Here is a 19,706-nt window from a genome sequence, read left to right on the forward strand (position 1 = left end):
ATATGCTTTATCTCAAGAAAGAACACAAGATTTTAAACCTATATTGTCAATATAGGAGTACAACTGACATGTGTCCCAAAAAACTGGGCAATCTAAAAAATTTGACTGTTCCACCAGTCTAGCCTCAATTCTTCTGAAGATTAACTCAATTTTATTGTCTTTTTTTCATCTAGCATTGTATCTTTAACCTACAATTTAAACTTCCTAAATGCAAAGTTTTCTAACACTAAAGCATTAGTAGTCCATTTTGTCCTACGATTTAACTTGAGAGTTATACAGCTCTAAATAAAACATGATTGTAAATACTTACAAATCCTTGAAAATTAACTGAATGAAACATGTAATTTATTATCTCCTTTCTTTCTTAGACAGAGATCTACATCAAAATTACCTCAGAGAAGAATAGATTCATAAAACAAATGTGTACTGCTGAGAAATAAATAAACTGAAACTTTCCATGAGTCAAATATGGCATTTCTTCTAATGTTTATAAAGAAACATAAATATTTGTACATTTTTATAAACCGTGGTATGTATATTTGAGGATTCTTTCAAAACAGTTTATGTAAAAGATAATAGAATTCAACAAAGTCCAAAGATAAGAAATTGAAATAAAGAAGGGTTCAAGGAAATGACTCAAAGGGAAAGATACAAAGATAGGCATTTGATTTTGGTTAAATGAGAGGAATGTTATAAAAATCTACCAAAATCTGAAAATGATACAGAGAGATCTTATTCTGAAAGCAACAAGAACTGGATTTTAATTCCAGCTCTAGAACCTACTAACTTGCGTAAACTTGAAATAATTCCAAATTTTCTTAGAGATTTTCTTTTCTAATTTGTAAAACTGAAGTTATAATACTTCACAAGCATTTGCGGAAAAATAGATTATATAAACGTTTTATAATAAGGTTCAACATCTAGAAGTTACTCAGCAAATATTGATCCATGTCTTCTTATATCCTGTCTCTAAATTGAAATTCTCCGTGATAAATACATTATTATGTAATACAAAACTCTTACATTTTGCCAGATATTATAGATAGAAAATATTACTACAGGTTAAATATTGAAGTGATTCATTGGTGCCCGTAAGTTGTAACTAATTGAAGTTGACATCAAGGAATAATTGTGCACCTTAACAATAAACTCTTTAGGATTACTACATTGATTAACTAATAGTAAAGTACAGCAAGATTTATGTTGTTAAAATCTTTGGTCATCATCTCTAGTCACTAGAGTGAATATTAAGAATGAATGTGAAGAATGTTCAAAGTTGTATTTACTATTGAAGATATTACCCATTTTTAGTGTAAGCACCCCTATTTTCCTACTACATAGCCTAGGTGTAAAGGTCACCTTGTTAAGGCAGTGGACAGATGGTGAAGGCTTGTAACACTGTTACTCTGCTAAACTTAGAGGAAATTGGAAGATGCCACTGATAGGTAAGATCCCTATATTCTGTTCACAGATAGCAAATGAGAAGTATTTGGGTAAGAGAAAAAAAATTCCAAGTATATTATGTTAAGCCAATAACAATTCACCATTAAGTAATGAAAAATACATATCAAAAAGAGAAGTCTAGGAGAAAAGGAGTTATTTGTACATAGAAAATTCTCATAATAAATATTTAACTCAGTGTCTAAGGTTGTCACCAAGGATCTCACTTTTTTGAATTATTGTATTTATTTAAGATCAGAATATATAAAGAATCTATAACATTGGTGTTATTTGTAATTTACAGTTCAATTGCTAAAATGTCATTTCAGAGTATGTTAAATTTAAGATGTAGGCTTTTTGAAAATAAGATTTTCCTTGATGAAATACAAACAGGATTGAATTTATTTTGTTAATTTAGTTTGTACATAATAGATTTAGAGACACAACATTAAATCTAGTGAAAAACATTTGTTATTAAATTTCACATGCCATTTTTCTTTATATTATTTCCTTAGCATTTAAAGAAAGTATAAAGAACATACAATCCTGTATTATTTTTTGCCTTTGTGTATTAGCAAGTAACCATCATTTCCCAAGGAAACATTGGTGAGCAGTCTCAGCTCATTCCTTCCCAAAATATTAAATAATTAATTATATCACCTACTTCACACTTTTGTCAAACCAATTCTGGGTGTTTTATGGCACTTACGTCATTGTGGGGAAAGATACACAAGCAAATAAATAAGTAAATAATGTCACGAGGTTGTGTGTATAAAAATGAAGCCACCAAATAAATAGAGAATGCTGAGTGGAGCTGCAACAGTTACATTAGGTAATATGGTTAGAGAAAGCCTCTCTGATAATATCACAATTGAGAAAAAGCCTGAATAAATAGGTAGGAGGGTGGACGGGAGTTTAACAGTTACCAACAGGCATGAGGAAAGCAAATGAAAAAACTTTAGCCATGTGTTTGGTACCTTAGAAAAACAATAAAAGGGAGGAAAAGTAATTAAATGAATGACTCAGTTAACTGAACTATAGTGACAGAAAATCTCAGTAGCACTTAGTCCCCTTGTTTTTTGTTTGTTTGGTTGCTGTTATTGTTTTATTTTTTCCCCGAAATCTGATTTTCCCCAAGCCTCGCAAATCAATTCAGTATTTTTTTTAACAACTATTTACCGAAGATATATTGTTGACATCTCCTTTATACACTAATAGTCTAGCATTAAAATACAGATATATATTTTCTTGCATAGCCAATCTTCCATTTAATTACCTTTAAAGGATTTTTAATTTCTTATTTATTCTCTTTCATTTAACGTTATTCTACAATGTGTGTAATTCGAGGGTTTTTCTCTTTTTTTTGGCTTGCATTCATTCTAATTTAACTCAATGGGCTGTGCTGAAGTTCTTAGTGGTTGTTTTTGGTTTCAGCTCCTTTTAAAAAACACACATATTTTACTCCTTCCTCTTCGAATATCAATTACACTAAGTTGTAAATTATGGAGGTTTCATTCACCACTCAATTTTTAGGGTATAGCTGTCAATTACCCTAATTTAAAAAAATCTTTTCTGTAACTCATTACCTTTGTATCCTCTGCTATTTCTCAATATCAACTATATGCAAAATACAGACAATGGTATTATTAGGTCTTATGTACCCTTCATCCACACTTTATTTTCTTTTTATGGACAATCTTCTTAAATTTCTAATTCTATCCGCATCACCCAACTACTTGTCAATATATTTTGAAGAAAATCCCAGAACTTACGTCATTTCAGATACAAACGTATTAATGTGCATTCAAAGAATAAGAGATCTTTCCCTTACGAGGTGAATGCCATATCATAATCAGACAAAAATTACAATAATTTCATAACATCACCAAGTATTCAATGGGTACTCAAATTTCCCTATCTAACTGATATTTCTCCAGGTTTGTTTGTTCGAATTAACACTCAAATAGGCTCTCTACCATACTGAGTTTTTGTTGATGCCCATATTTTAAATTCCTAAACCACTATTTTACACATGAACTGGAATGCTTGTTTTTCCTTGGGTGAGCTTTTGTTTCTTTTAGGCAGTGTTGAGTTTTCAAAATGATGTTTGGTTGCCTGCTCATCTTTGCTATGAGAATTTCTGATTGCATCTCTATCAATCAGTTGCAAATACTGATGCCAGGGATCAGCTGGTCTGTGCTGGTTTCTGAATGTCAGGTCTCCACATTCCTCCTAGACTTTACGTATAACCTAGAATACCTGCTCTGCTTCTCTTGCTTCCAAACCCCACCACCGGGGAGCGGGGGTGGGGGCAGAGGGACAGAGTTACAAACATGCCTGTTTACTTTAGCTAGGACAAGTGGTGTAATGCAAAAGAAAAGGGCCAAATCATCTAGTGCTACTAATGCAGGCTCGCAATTGCCATGCTGACTATTACAAGAAGGACTTCCCTGGTTTTATTTTATCTTTAGAATCTGTGCTTGTAGCATGCTTAGGAGTGTCCCCATTTCCACAATTATATATTTGTACAAGTGTTAACATCTGACTTTCTCTGGCCGTTTTAAGCTCATCATCTTTCTACCTTTTCAATATTTCCAAAAGTTTATTTCCTGTTCATGATACACTGCAAGCAAAGTAATAGATATGCATACATAAATACAAAGATATAAGTTTCATAAATAGATATATGGATAGCTAATATTACCTGACTTTCTCATTGTACAAAAAAAGCTAAACACATACATTTCCTCTAATATCAAGGAATTCATGGTAGGATATGATGTAGGTAAGGTTGTTAAACTGACTGATAGATTCAATACATGGCCTATTTATTTCTAAACATAAATTAGGCTAAGTTGTGCTCTCTCCTTCTCCATACAGGTAGATGGATAGATATACACATATGAGTAAACCATATTATCTCTCTATACCTATCTATCTGTATATACATTATATACATAAATAAATCAATGTAAACTATTTCTATCTATCTAGACGTGTCTATTATATATATATGTATATGAAATCTTACATGGACAAGTAGATAGATATATCTGTAAGCAGATAACTATATCTAGGTAGATAGATATATTATAGTTTAGATAGATACATACAGTTTACAAATCTATAAATAGACATCTATAAATAGATATAAATGGATATCTAGATCTACAGATTTCTATAGATATATATATCTATATATAAATAAAGATAACTTTGTGTCTGTATATCTGTATCTATATATCAATAGATATAGAGTTTACACATTTATAGAGTTTTCTATAGATAACTATATATCGGTAACTCTGCATCTGTATATCTATATATACCTACCTATATATACATATATCTATCTATAAATACATATATAATCTATAATATGTTTTGGATTTATATGCAGTTTTGGATTATGAATCTTAAACTGTCACTCTATCTCTGTCTCTTTCTCTATGTCTTTATCTATCTGTCTCACTCAGAGAGATAGAGAGAGACAGAAATAGAAAATTTGAAATCAAAAACTGCAAATAAATCCAAATTATATAATAGGTCAATAATTTATCTCATTTTATGTCACTTAATTATTTCTATTATTTAGATACGCATCAACCTTAAAATAGCTATGACCTAATGAGATGGAAATTGCTCAAGGTAGGAGAGCTAGATCCTATTAACTTTGTGATTTTAGTAAGAGTATTGCTAGCTGTTCTTTAATAATGAGGTTAAAACTACATTTTTAATATGAAGATTTTTAAGCATAGTAAAATGTTGTTATCCTTTATTCTAGTTTTAATTATTAGATATCATGGAAAGAATATTAAGAATTATGCACATAATTAATTGAAATAAATTAACTTAGTGTTCTAAAAATAAACTAACAGAGAGGTATATATGTAAATGTTAAGCTATATGATCATGATTTCTATAATCATGTATTTCATAAAAATAAAAATTTGAAGGCATTGAGAATATTGACATTAGAAAACAGATTGAAGAAAAAAGCCATGGTTCTACCTGTCCGCAACACACACTTTCACCAAGTATCTAGAGGCCTGTCATATGAAAGCAAACATTTTTTTTCTTTGCCTTATAGAGCATAGTGAAAATTTTGTAGGGGTAGTTAGAGAGTACAGACATTGAATCATTAATCATAAGTTGTTAAAAAGCAATACTGTCTACTAAAAAATAAGCAGTGCATTTCAGTTTTCATAATTATCCAAGCAGAGGCTAAACAGATGACAATTTATTCACCTGTTTACTTAATTGTAGATAGAATTCATGATTTAAGAGAATGTGTGATAAATGAGTGAGCTAGTTTTCACTAATACTCCTTCCTGCTTTAAGGTACTTTCATTTTATATTGTTATATAATCAACAATATTGTTACATATTTATTTCACTATTTTATTAAATTACATATAATTCATATACTTACATATGAATTTTACTAGGCACAGGTTAGTATGAAAAACAGTTTACAGAAGGTTTGCATTAATTGAAAAATAACCTTTTGTCATACTTTTGTTTATTTCGCCTTACAAGCTTAGCCATTTAAAACATGATTTACCTGACAGTTGTTTCCTTCATTACAGACTTCCACTAATGGCTTTATTGCCTGTCTAATGGTCATTAAGTGAAAATGGCCGTCTGGAATAACACAGCTGGGGTTCACTTTACCAAGATTCTTTTTAACAGTTGGATATCTACATGATGTTCATACCCACTGTTCTTTCTCAATATTAGTGCCCCATAACTGTCTTTTACAGTGTAATTCATTTTCTTTCTTCATTTAACTCTGTTGAAGGAATCAAAAGGCTGAACCTGTAGTTGTACTAAGAAGGGGAGGGCAGATGATCTTGGTGAAAAGTAGAAACACCTTACTTTAGAGGTAGCATTAAGATGAGCTTCTATTGACTTGAGCTTAAAAATAAAAAACAAAAAAATATAGCATCTCAGTAGTGCCTTTCAAAGGCTCAGAATTATTGATTCAGATATAAATCCATGTTTAAAAATGCAAGCACATGTGGAATATAACTAGTGTTACCAACTGGTGTACTGTTTCCCATAATGCAAAATTTACTCTTGTGTTTATTTTTTTTATATGCTAAAATATTGAGATTCTTCCCCCCCCAGTGTCCTGAAGCCCTCAATGTTCCTATCTCTCTTTAAGGTATCTTATGTATGTGAAATATGGCTCTAAAATGCTAGATTTGGCCAACAACAACAAATCGTCCCCCCCCCACCTTTTTCTTTTCTTTCTTTTCTTTCTTTCCTTTCTTTCTCTTTCTTTCTTTCTTTCTTTCTTTCTTTCTTTCTTTCTTTCTTTCTTTCTTTCTTTCTTTCTTTCTTTCTTTCTTTCTTTCTTTCTGTCTTTCTTTCTCTCTCTCTCTCTTTCTCTCTCCCCCTTCCTTCCTTCCTTCCTTCCTTCCTTCCTTCCTTCCTTCCTTCCTTCCTTCCTTCCTTCCTTCCTTCCTTCCTTCCTTCCTTTCTCTCTTTCTCTCTTTCCTCTCTTTCTCTCTTTCTCTCTTCTCTCTCCTTCTCTCCATCTTTCTCTCTTTCTCTCTCTTCTCTCTTTCTCTCTCTTTCTCTTCTTTCTCTCTTTCTCTCTTCTCTCTTTCTTTCTTTCTTTCTTTTCTTTCTTTTCTTTCTTTCTTTCTTTCTTTCTTTTCTTCTTTCTTTCTCTTTCTTTCTTTCTTTCTTTTTTGAGACAGAGTTTTGCTTTTGCTCTTGTTGCCCAGGCTGGAGTGCAGTGGCGCAGTCCAGGCTCACTGCAACCTCTGTCTCCCGAGTTCAAGCAATTCTCCTGCCTCAGCCTCCCAAGTAGCAGGGATTACAGGCATGCACCACCACACTTGACTAATTTTTTGTATTTAACAGAGACAGGATTTCACCATTTTGGTCAGTCTGGTCACAAACTCGTGACCTCAGATGATCCACCTGCCTCACCCTCCCAAAGTGCTGGGATTACAGGCGTGAGCCACCTTGCCGGGCCCACAAAAATCAATTCTTAGAGCTGTTCAGTTCATTATGTTTTGAAGAACAGATAAATTGTATACAACAATAATATTGGCATATGTTATAGTTATTTATTTTAAATGCATTGTGTTTTTCAACATAATAGTTTATTTGAAGGATTCGTATGTTGTTAACAGATTTCTTAAATATAATCACAATTGGATTATGAACTGTCAGATTAAAAATAATATTAGTGCTTGTATTTTTCTGTGTGTGTGTGTGTGTGTGTGTGTGTGTGTGTGTTATGTTTTCACTAATCGAAGAAGGTTGCCGATATTTCTTTCTTGGTCCTTGGATACACTCAGGTTTTCTTTCTAATACTACTTCCTCTATGCAGATATACTCAAACAGGTCCAGCAGCTTCCAGTCACTTCTCTCCCTTACCTTTGCTCCAGTTTCATCTTACATATTTTTTATATGCTTTCTATATTCCTATAATTAAATATAACTTTCCCCCGAATGCCTTTGACTGCTTCTTTTCTCCACATTAAATACTTTTTACCACTTCCCTCGGTTCAGTTAATTCTCCTCAGTGTTTAGAGCTCAGCTCAGATATCCTTTTCTCATGGAGACATTCTCTGGCCAACCCAAACTAGATAATTTTCCCTTGCTGTATACTTTCAAACCTCCCTCTGCATTTCCTTCATAACACTTTTGCAAGTGTGTACAACTGCATTCTTGTTTTTATTTAATTTCCTTTCTCTGTCATGTTCTGTAAACTCAATGCAAGCTGAATCTGCCTATTTATTTCACTATATGACACCTTACTCCTAACAAAGTATTAAACAAAATAGGTGCCAAAATATCTGTTAAGCCATTGTGTGAATGTATAAATGAATAAAGATGTGTGAATACAGATATACTAGTCTAAACACGTTTTCATGGCACATACCTATATGTGTTCCAAATAAATAAGAAGGAGAATCACAATTGATCATTGCCAGAAGAAAAATCTGGTAAAACTTTTACTTTCCAGATATTTAAATGCCATTTATGTTAAAATTATTCATTCACTTTTATAATCATTGAAAATACTTAGGGACATATTTGCTTATCACAGGTTTATTTTACTCTAAAAATATATTGCTCACTGGACTATTCACAATAGCAAAGACATGGAATCAACCTAAGTGTCTTTCATTGGGGGATTAAATAAAGAAAATGTGGTACATATACACCATGAAATACTACACAGCCATAGAAAATGACGAAATTATGATTTTTTTTTTTTTTTTTTTTTTTTTTGCAGCAACAGAGATGCAGCTGGAGGCCATTATCCTAAGTGAAATAATGCAGGAACAGAAAACCAAATACTGCTTATAAGTGAGAGCTAAACATTACTCATAGAAATAAAGATGGCAACAATAGACATTGGAGACTACTAGATGGGGAAGGGATGGATTAAAAGGGCTGAAAAACTAACTCTTCGGTACTATGCTCACCTCCTGGGTTACAGGATCATTCTTACCCTAAACCTTAGCATACACAATATACCCAGGTAACAAACTTGCACATGTACCCGTGAATCTAAAATAAAAGTTGAAAATTAAAAATATATGTATATTGCTCATTGAGATAGACTACATCTTGAGAGATTAGTTCTATGAATATAACATGAACCCTAAGTTGTGTGATTGAGAGAATTATACACATTTATAGACCTTCATTTTAGATAACATGTTAAGTAATTCTATAATGAACATTTGACAATGCAACCTCTTAATATAAATGGGCATATTAGTCAAGGTAGGCTGTCTGCACCTTATTAACTTAACAATGAAAGTCTTTCTCTCTCTCTCTCTCTCTCTCTCTCTCTCTATATATATATATATATATATATATATATATATATATATTTTTTTTTTTTTTTTTTTTTTTTTTTTTTCCCCCACACAAAGTCCAACGTGGAAGTGTCTGGCACCTCTTTCCTAAATGTGGCTCTGTCACCTAAGTGGATTACATTGTTATGGAAGCCACTTGTGGCTTCTAAAAGTTGTGGCCTCTAAAATCTCTATAGCCAGGGTTAGGACTAATATTCAACGCTTAAACTATCATTGCATTGATCAGTAATCAATCACCTCGTTGTGCCTCATTTCTGTAGAGCTAGGAGAGGCAGTGTATGGGTGTATCAGAAATAGGTGAAGGTGGCTGGGCACGAAGGCTCACGCCTGTAATCCTAGCACTTTGTGGGGCTGAGACAGAAGGACTACCTGAAGCCAGAACTTCTAGAACAGCCTGGGTAACATAGTGAACCCGTGTCCACAAAAAGTAAAAAAAAATAAAATTAAAAAATTACCCAGATGTGGTGGTGTCCTCCTGTAATCCTAGCTACTTGGGAAGCTGAAGTGGGAAGATTGCTTGAACCTAGGAGCTTGAAGCTGCGGTGAGTTATGATCATGCCACTTAAACAGTGAAACAGTGAAAAAAATAGCATAAAGGAATATGTACTGTAATATTTAAGTGTTGGATTTTAGTAACGAGAAGTTTCTGGGGTTAACTGTGTTTCCCCACAAAGATACATTTACTTCCTAATGCCGTGTACCTGTGAAGGTAACAATATTTTGAAATTAGGTCTTTGCAGATATAATTAGTTAAGATGAGGTCCTAATAATTTGCGGTAGGTCCCAATTCCATATGACTGCTATTCTTACAAGAAGCGCAAACAGAAACACAGAAAAACGCCTTGAAAAAATACAGACATAGGAAGAGATGACCACATGAGAGTAGAGGCAGAGACTGGAGTTGTGCTGCTACAGCCAAGGAATGCTCGGGTCTTCCAGCCACTAGAAGAGTCAGGGAGATGCTTCCCTAGAGAATTAGAAAATACATGGTACTGCTCACATCTTCATTCTGGACTTCTAGCCTCCACAACTACCACTATGAGACAATAGATTTATGTTGTTTTAAGCCACCCACTTTCTGGCACTGTGTTATGGCAGTCCTCTAAGGCGAGAACAATATAGAAAGTCAGTCATATCCTTCCAGAAATTAAACAAGCTGGAATCACATTTTACTTATTGGCCTAGTAAATTTATTTGCTGTTCTCAATATTTCTAGAAAAATATTGGGTTGTTGTGTTTTATTTTATTTTATTTTTGTCTTATAATGAAAAGGATAAAGAATCAACTAAATAATAGGATTTTTCTCATTTGAGAATATCACTTACTAACAGGAGCTTACATATTTGAATGGACCAACAGGTAAATAACAGGTACCTGTAGGCCATCCATATTATCAAACTAAGTGTAAGTTACAAAACATAGAAGATATACTTAGGGTTCAGGCAATAAAGATTCAGAGAAGAGCAATTGCAATCTTTCTCCCATGCACAGAAAACTGAGTGAAGCGTTTTATATTTCAGTTTGTGTTTAGTGGTGATAGCAAGCTGATCAAAGAATGGAACATTGATGCCTCAGTATTATAGGAGACATAATCTTCATAGCACTAAATGCTTCACAGGCAGGTACAGAATTGGGTGCACATCTTGTGGTGGCCAGCAGCTTGCCTTCACAGAAAGGATACTCATTGAGCAAAACTCCATGCACTGGTTCCATGCCAGGGAAGGACTCCAACTACCTGGAGGATAGCAAAGGTCATCCCAAAGCCAGCCAATGAGAAGAGAAATCTAAACACGTCTACTCAGTGCAACTTCCTATGGGAATTGCCAAGGAAAACACGATAAAGGCAAGCACTGGATGCAACAATGTGTTTCCTCCATAGAGAAGAGACAGAGCTAGATTAGCTCCAGTGGCATGCCTCAGTCCACCATGGCTAGTGGGTGCCCTTGGAAAGCAACACAGGGAAACTGGCTTACATCTACCAGAATGGAAGGACTACAACCTGTTCCCCATAGAGTCGGAAGTACCAAAATCTGGGGCATACCTGAGAGTCATTGACATACATGCTTAGCCTGGATAAAGGAGGCGCACACTTTGAGCCTGAAATGGGAAAAGATATCCCTACACAGATTATAAGCCCAGCACAGGCTGTGTGGACTCTTGTTTTCTTGGGATAGGAGTGTTTCAGGCCCAGTCAGTGCCCGTTCCTGTTCTTATGTGGCTGAGCAGAAGTCAAAGACTGCAAGGAGGAGACTACCTATCCCAACAATCATAAACTAGGGCTCTGAACAGCGGTTGCAAGTCCACCCAATCCACTTTTCCTCAATTTCCTTTTCCTTGCCTGACTTTTTCTTTATCATCATTTTGAGTATTCCAGAAACCCATTATAAGTCATTACTTCACTGCACTCACAAGGCCCCTAAGGGGAGAACTTGCCCCTTCTTTTTTGGGCCCCTATGTGACATGTCAGATCTTCAGTTCAGGTTTGTCAATACTATTTCTCCACTTCTTTTATAAGCTACTAATCCAGTTTCCATGACACCAAACTCCTCATCCTATTTCATTGACCATATGGCTACTGTTCTCATTAATTATTGTGTCTTTTACTTAATATTTCTCTATCCCTTTTTAATTTTATCTTCTCACTATACACTCCCTTTTTTGATAAACTATTCCTATGGTGTACTCGGCCATCTTAATTATGATAATGTCCAGATTTCTATTTCTAATATCACCTTCTTCCTTGAGTATGGACTCATGCTTCTGCTTCCTACTGGGAAGTTCTGATGACATCTATAATTTACGTGGGTCGATATTGAACTTTTTTTTCTTACTTCCCTTTCCCTTAATAACAGCATTTTTTATCTATGTACAAATTACATGATAGGAAATCCAGGGCAGAATTATCTTGGTGACACTCCTGGGTGTCCCACCTATTCACTATTAAGATTCTTTTGCCACTTATTTTTTTATCATGAATTTATAGTGACTACCCAGATATATAGTACAAGACATAAAATTGAATCATTTTTCTAAAAAACAAAACAAACAAAACTACCAGTGGTAAAAAGATGATTTTCAAATACGGCATTTCAGACCATTAAAATAAAAATTTTACACAAATTAAATTAACGATTATCTGAGCAAGAACAATTGATAAATTAGGCCACACTCAAAAACAGAACAGATGCAGAGAGTTCTGCTGAGCAGCGTGAACAGTGGGCTTTTAGACGTCAAACACAGAAGCAAATTAGAAAATCCTCTGATTGGTTACAGTTAGGTGTCTGCCTTATTTGGTAGTGCAAAGAGGCATTTGTTTTGAGGGAGAAAGTCTGATCAGTTGGTTGCCTGTGATTGGCTGAAGCTCAGTTGTATATAATTCGTAGAAACCTGGCTATTTGTTATGAAATAATATTCTCCTAAGTTAGATTTTGGTTTGTTTTCGTACTAATTTAGGTTGCAGTTCGTTGTATAGCAACTCAAAGTACAGAGATGGCCTCAGACATTAACTGAGGTCTCTTATTTTTTAATTTAATAATACAAAAACAGTCCTCCAAGATCCAAATATACATTTTAAAATTCTATATAAGTTCACCACATCATAACCAAATTTTGTCCTACTTTTTTGCCTTTTATATTAATATTTGTAATATAAATTTTTATAATATTAAGTATAATTACTTCATTTAATAGTATTCACTTAATGGTACTCATGCCACGCACTTGCCCAAGCTAAATCTTACAGTTATTCCAATTCTTACAATTTTAAAATCTCCTCATATTCAGCAAATCATCAAGACCACTAGCTGGAGAATTCCCTTACAGACCTAGACCTCCCAACTCTAGACTCATATGAGAGAGAGAGAAAGTTTTGCTTTTCTCAAGACACAGTTCTTTTGAGTGCTTCTTTTACTTTCAGCCAAACTTAGCTCTAGTTAATAGGTTTTAACATACACTTAAACCAATTATTATATTAAAAGTATTGAGTAAAATTATTTCAACTTACAACAATATAAAATATACATTTTGTAGGGAAATGAACAGAACTAATTAAAACTTCAGAACCACAAGACTATTTTACTAGATTTTGTTCAGTTTAATAGAAGGGTATTCCACATCACAGACAAGATTCCAGTGTTTAGTTGCTATACTGGCCAGAAGGAGGATCCCTTCTGAGATGTGATCACTGTCAGGAAAGACTTAGCACATGAGAGAGATCTGCAGTTCCACTACCAATCATTCAAAGTTCCTTGAAGATCAACAATTTCATCAAGAAAGACTTGTTCTTCGAAATTTAGAATATCCAGAACTTTTCTTACATAACAGCCTATAAACTTCCGTATAAAGCAACAATGATTAATAGTCACTGGTTTATTTCTTTAAAAATCTTATCAAACAATTTTAAAATTCAGTGAAATCGCTCCTTAATGCAATTAAGATGTCTAACAACTTTAAGTAGTTATCTTAACACTTCTGTATCTCCAGGGACAAATTGTCATATTCATGGCTAGATTTTGTAGCAAGAGCAACAGTTTATCTATGTGAAACACCTCTTATTGGTTCAGCTTATCTCAGTATGTTATTTCTATGCTATGCTGATATTTGCTGTGAAGGCACTGATACATTTTAAAAGATATTCTCCTTTCAGATGGGTCCTTCTAGTTTGGCAGAGCTAAATGGACTTCGTTATTTATCTTTCATCTGACAAAATGGAAAAGATTAGGTGAACTGACATGATCAGGTTTTGTTTGTAGTATACTATTTTGATTTGAATTATTACAGATAATTTACATTTCTAAATGCATCTCTAATTCCAAAATGAAGAACTACTGTACTTCAGCAATGCTATTGTTTTTCTGGCTCTGGATCATTTTAAAGCAGGTTTAATAATGCCCTGAGAATTAACTCAACTGTGATAATTGCTGTGAGATTTGCAATTAAATATTATAAAATAACTACTTAATACTTACTGTATTAGTCAATTCTTACATTGCTATAAAGAACAACCCGAGACTGGATAATTTATGAAGAAAAGAGGTTTAATTGACTCACAGTTCCACGGGGTGTACAGGAAGCATAGCTGGGAAACTTCAGGAAACTTACAATCATGGCAGAAAGTCAAGGGGAAGAAGGCACATCTTACCATGGTGGAGCAGGGGATAGAGAGAGCAAAGGGGGAAGTGCTACACACTTTTTAACAGCAAGACCTTGAGAGAACTCACTCACTATCAGGAGAACAACATGGGGGAAATCTGCACCTGTGATCCAATCACTTTCCACCAAATCCCTCCCCCAACATTGGGGCTTACAATTCAACATGAGATTTGGATGCAGACACAGAACCAGACCATATCACTTGCAATGTTTCCCCCTGTTGTGCTACATATTGTTTATCAGGACTATTGAAATTTTAGACTTGGCTTTAACAATACATTAAATTTAATTCAATTACTTGTTGTATGTTGAAGAGATTTTTCAGGTTGGATAGCTCTGATCCAGAAGATGAGACCAGATTTAAATTAAAAAAGTAAGTCAATTTTCATTACCAAGCTGCTAAAATCTAAATTTTAAATGTTAATATTTTTTATCAAATTTGTGTTATTTTATTTCATTTAAAACTGAACATTTTAAAACGCAAAAAATAGGTTTTATTGTCATTGTTTTTTGATCTGAGTTTTATAAACCTAATTATATTTATTCGTTCAGAAAATATTTATTAAGTGTCTCAGTTCTAGGTGTTATAGATTCATCAATAAACTCAACAGACACAAATATTTGGTAGTTTCATTCACAATCACCAATAATATTCATGATTTCAATATTTAGGTATTTAAAAAAATCACTAATATAATATGCATTCCAGAATGAAAGAGGAGAGAGGAGGGGAACATAACTAAATACCAATCTATACTTTCTATATTTATACAAATTTCATATACTAAACAATTATTAGTAAATAGAGGTAACATTGTAACCTTTAAAACAATGTAAAAATTTATAATGAAGTCCAGTACATAATAATTCTCAATAATAATTTAAATTATTTATTATAATAATTATAATTATAATTATTTATTAATAAATAATAAATAATTATAAAATTATAATTATTAAATTATACCAACTAGTTATAGTGGTTGGTTTAATGACTGAAATTCTGAAAGACTTATGGGAATGAATGCCTATAATTTCTGAGATCTGCCACACTACCAGCCTTATTGTTTTTCTCATTGGTAATATTCATGAAGTCACTGGTAATTTTACATTTTGAAAAATGCAGTATGAATTGCATATACAGTACTTCTTACATGTCTACACATTTATCTTAAATTATTTATTGAAGTATGAGAAGTACCTAGCATATTTTGGTAAATAATACCTTTAGTTTTTTCCTAGTTCTTGGCTCCAGACTAACCATCTTGACCTGCCACTCTAGTTTTTACTTCTGAGACATTCTATAGTCTGTGTCTGATATTCTCTAGTATTTCCTCATTTGTCCTTGCATTCAGGTTGCTTTTTCTGACTCCCAGCTTCCACGGAGAGATTAACTATGTTGGCTGCAGCCCTATTCCCAATTACTTGGCAAGACCCTGGGTCCTTCATGTTAGAAAACCTGGCTTTACTACTACTACTACTACTACTACTACTACTACTACTACTACTACTACTGCTACTAATACTACTGCTGCTGCTGCTGCAATTTTTTTTTTTTTACATATTATCATATTTTACTATTTGATGTTATAATTATTATATATTATTTTTTCCATACTTCCTCATACTGCTTATCTCTTACTTAAGAATTTATGAACAAAGAATTGATTTTTCAATACATCCTTCCAAAAATTATCTGATGTTGAGTTAGTTGCTCTCTTTTGTACATTCTTAATCCTCACTAGCCTTCCTCAAACACAATATTTATCAAAGAAAATTGTAGTAACTAATATACTTAGTGCAATTTCTCTCAGAGTTTGAGCATAGGAAACAGTATTTACTATATATTAGTCATTTTGCTCCCAATAGAAGGTGCATAGCATAAATTATTTAAGTGGATGAATGCTTTATTTTCCTTTATAAAAGTACCTTTTTGCATCACTGAAATTTCTATACAACTATTCTTTACTAGAGTAAGCAAGAAATGAATTCCTAACTCTATTTTTTAATCAAAATTTTTGAAAGTTTTGGATATTTTCAAGGTTTAGGATATTTTAATGTAGACAGGTTATAGATAATAATCTGCTGGAACCTAAACCCATATAGTTCTCCCCATACACCAAAAAATGAAAAAAATAACACACTCTAATTTTTTAAACTTAGTAGCTAGTAATTAGGGCTATAACTCGTCATGAAAAATTCTCTGATTGAATTAAGAAAAACTCAGAGCCTAATTATTACTCTGCACTGAAAGTGGGAGCAGTGGTGGAAACTGATGGAATTAGCATATTACAAGTACATACTGAGTCAAAGTATGCTAAGTGCTTTGAATTTGTTATTTCTATGTGGAAATTATAATAAAATATGACCAAAATGTTCCTCTGTCAACAAGAAGTTATTTATTTATTTTTGTATTTTCTGACCATCTTAAAAAGTTACTGGAATAAGTATTTGATAAATTTGAAGAATTTATTTTTATTATTGTAATAACAATGTCCACTCTACTTCTTCTCTAGGTGAGCCTATCTCTATCTTAAATACTTTCATTCTGTATATGCACTGAGTTATTGTAACTAATAATGCCAAAATTTAGGACATGTGTTTTAAACAATGTGCAGATTTACTAATTTCACTTCTCCTAGAATTTGGCTACCATAACACAAAAACAAACAAAAAAACTGAGAAGAAATGTTAAAGTCATAAATAAAAGTAATTCAATGGTTCATAGCTATGACAACACTCATAGAATATCTTTACCCAATCATGTATAACTCAGGAATCCTCTGAATGAGTATTTCTCTTTAGGCACTTTATTTATCTCTTCTGCAGATGAACTTTCTTCATTTTTCTATACATGTAGTGAAAAATATTTTTAAATCATTTTCCTGAATTAATGCCACCTATCTCTGTTTTAGTAATCTCAAATTCAAATTATTGGAAAGAAAAAAAAAGACACCAAGTGTTCCAGTTTGTTCTATGAACTGGTCTTTGTTGGCCAGGTTTCTACTTAAGATCAAATACTATGGTCAGCAGAGACAAGGCTGTCTACTATGGACATAGTTGTACAGGACCACTCCTGTTTGTGTTGGGATTAGTGATTACAGTGGATAAACTGAGTCTCATTCCTACAATAGTTGAGCCATTTACTTGTAGTCTGAACAACAAAAGATCATATTTAATTTTTATATTTAGTGATGAGTTCAAAGCCTTAATAAGCCTTCTCGTGTACGGTATTTTATTTCTGTACATCCTCAAGGCTTCCCTAGTTCTTATGGTAATTTTATGTTAATGAGAAAAAGTTGGTTCTTCCTCCAGTTTCCTTGTTCTTATCTGTTAAGACTATCATAACAAATACCTCTTTCTTCATCAATATATTTTACTGTTATCTTTTGGAAATATGTTGTAATAAATATTAAATCTACAATGGCTATAGTTTGAATAACACCTCCTTACATATTGCACAGTGTTCAACTTGCCCAACTGCATGTGGCACCCCCCTCCAAATTCTTACCATATATTTTTTGTTTGAGTGGACATTTGGCATAATGAAAGTATTTATAACTGCAAAATATTTTAACCCTTCAAATATATTTTTGTAACATCATTATTTTATGTGTGTGGAACTTATTATTTGCAGAATACAAAGAGGATATAGTATTCTATGGGAAAAAGATAACTTATAATACCTTCACCAATCTGGAAGAAATTTATATACACAAATATGTATGTATATATACATACGTGTGTGTGTGTGTGTGTAACTATTTCACTCTCTTAACTTTAAAGTGTTTTGTTATTTTTTTGTCCCACTCAAACTCCAAAAAAAGCCAGTTAACTGATTACAACATTTTTATTCATTGATCAAAATGGTGAAAACAGTATTCTATTTATAAGGAATACTGGTTATTAAATATTACTTACACTATATTAAAAATAGAATGTTTGAAGGTCAGTATGATAAAACCAATAGCAGGGTTGAGTCTTCTCAATACACACACACACACACACACACACACACACACACACACACACAGTATTTTTTGTTTTTGAGATGTAGTTTTTTGCTCTTGTTCCCCAGGCTGGAACACAATGGTGGGGTCTCAGCTCACTGCAACCTCCACCTCCCAGGTTCAAGTGATTCTCCTGCCTCAGTCTCCCGAGTAGCTGGGGGGACAGTTGCATACCACCACACGTGGCTGACTTTTGTATTTTTAGAAAAGACAGGGTTTCTCCATGTTGGCCAGACTGGTCTCAAACTCCTGACCTCAGGTGATCCACCTGCCTTGGCCTCCCAAAGTGCTGGGATTACAGGCATGAGCCACTGCGCCTGGACTCTGGATATATTTTAACATGTACAGAACATGGGTATTTGTGTGTTTCTAGTACAAGTTTGTGAAAAACAAATCTGAATGAAACTTTGTGATAAATAAATTTATTTATAACTTGGGGTTATGAGTCCACTGGGCTTTAGGCTAAAGCTTTTCTTCCAAGGTTTTTAACATTGCATTTACATTTAAAATTGTTATTAGTTTACCTTTAAAGGGGTAGAGAGTGTCATCACTTTTTATAATGCTGAATACAACTGATTCAAAACCTTTCCCTCAGGAAGGATCTAGACTTTCTTTAAGTCCTCATTAGAGCTGTGTTTTAGCAATTGTGTAGTGTGATGTTTGTATTACTTTATATGTATTAGCCTGCAAGGTGTGCCCTCAAACTTTCTTTATATGTCTATGGCTTCATAATTGCGCCATAGAAATGGTAATTACTTGCTGTAATCACCATTAGACAATGTTCTTGACTAACTAGATAGCATAGATCTTAGGAGAAAATGTCTTTTACATTCTGAACCAGATTATCTTGCCAACTTTTGATTTTTTTTTCAAGGAATAATACTTATAGGCAACCAATATGAATAGATACTACACTGCAATGTAAATTCATAAATAGGGCCGGCCACGGAGGCACATGCGTGTAATCCAAGCACTTTGGAGCCTGAGGCAGGAGGATCACCTGAGGTCGGGATTTTGAGACCAGCCTGACCAACATTGAGAAACCTCCTCTCTACTAAAAATACAAAATTAGTCGGGTGTGGTGGCACAGGCCTGTAATCCCAGCTACTCAGGAGGCTGAGGCAGGAGAATCCCTTGAACCCGGGAGGCAGAGGTTGCCGTGAGCCAAGATCACACCACTGCACTCCAGCAACAAGAGCGAAACTCCATCTTAAAAATAATAATAATAAATATATATATATAAAAAGTACAT

At 33.5% G+C, this 19,706-nt stretch overlaps 1 protein-coding gene across 1 annotated transcript in view; it reads right to left on the reverse strand.

Annotated features, from left to right (window-relative positions):
* Positions 1-19,706, reverse strand: part of KLHL1 (kelch like family member 1) — a 790,359-nt gene that overhangs the window by 455,434 nt on the left and 315,219 nt on the right. The window lies entirely within an intron of this gene.

Source organism: Chlorocebus sabaeus, chromosome 3 (genome assembly GCF_047675955.1).
Source record: "Chlorocebus sabaeus isolate Y175 chromosome 3, mChlSab1.0.hap1, whole genome shotgun sequence".
NCBI classification, from domain to species: domain Eukaryota; kingdom Metazoa; phylum Chordata; class Mammalia; order Primates; family Cercopithecidae; genus Chlorocebus; species Chlorocebus sabaeus.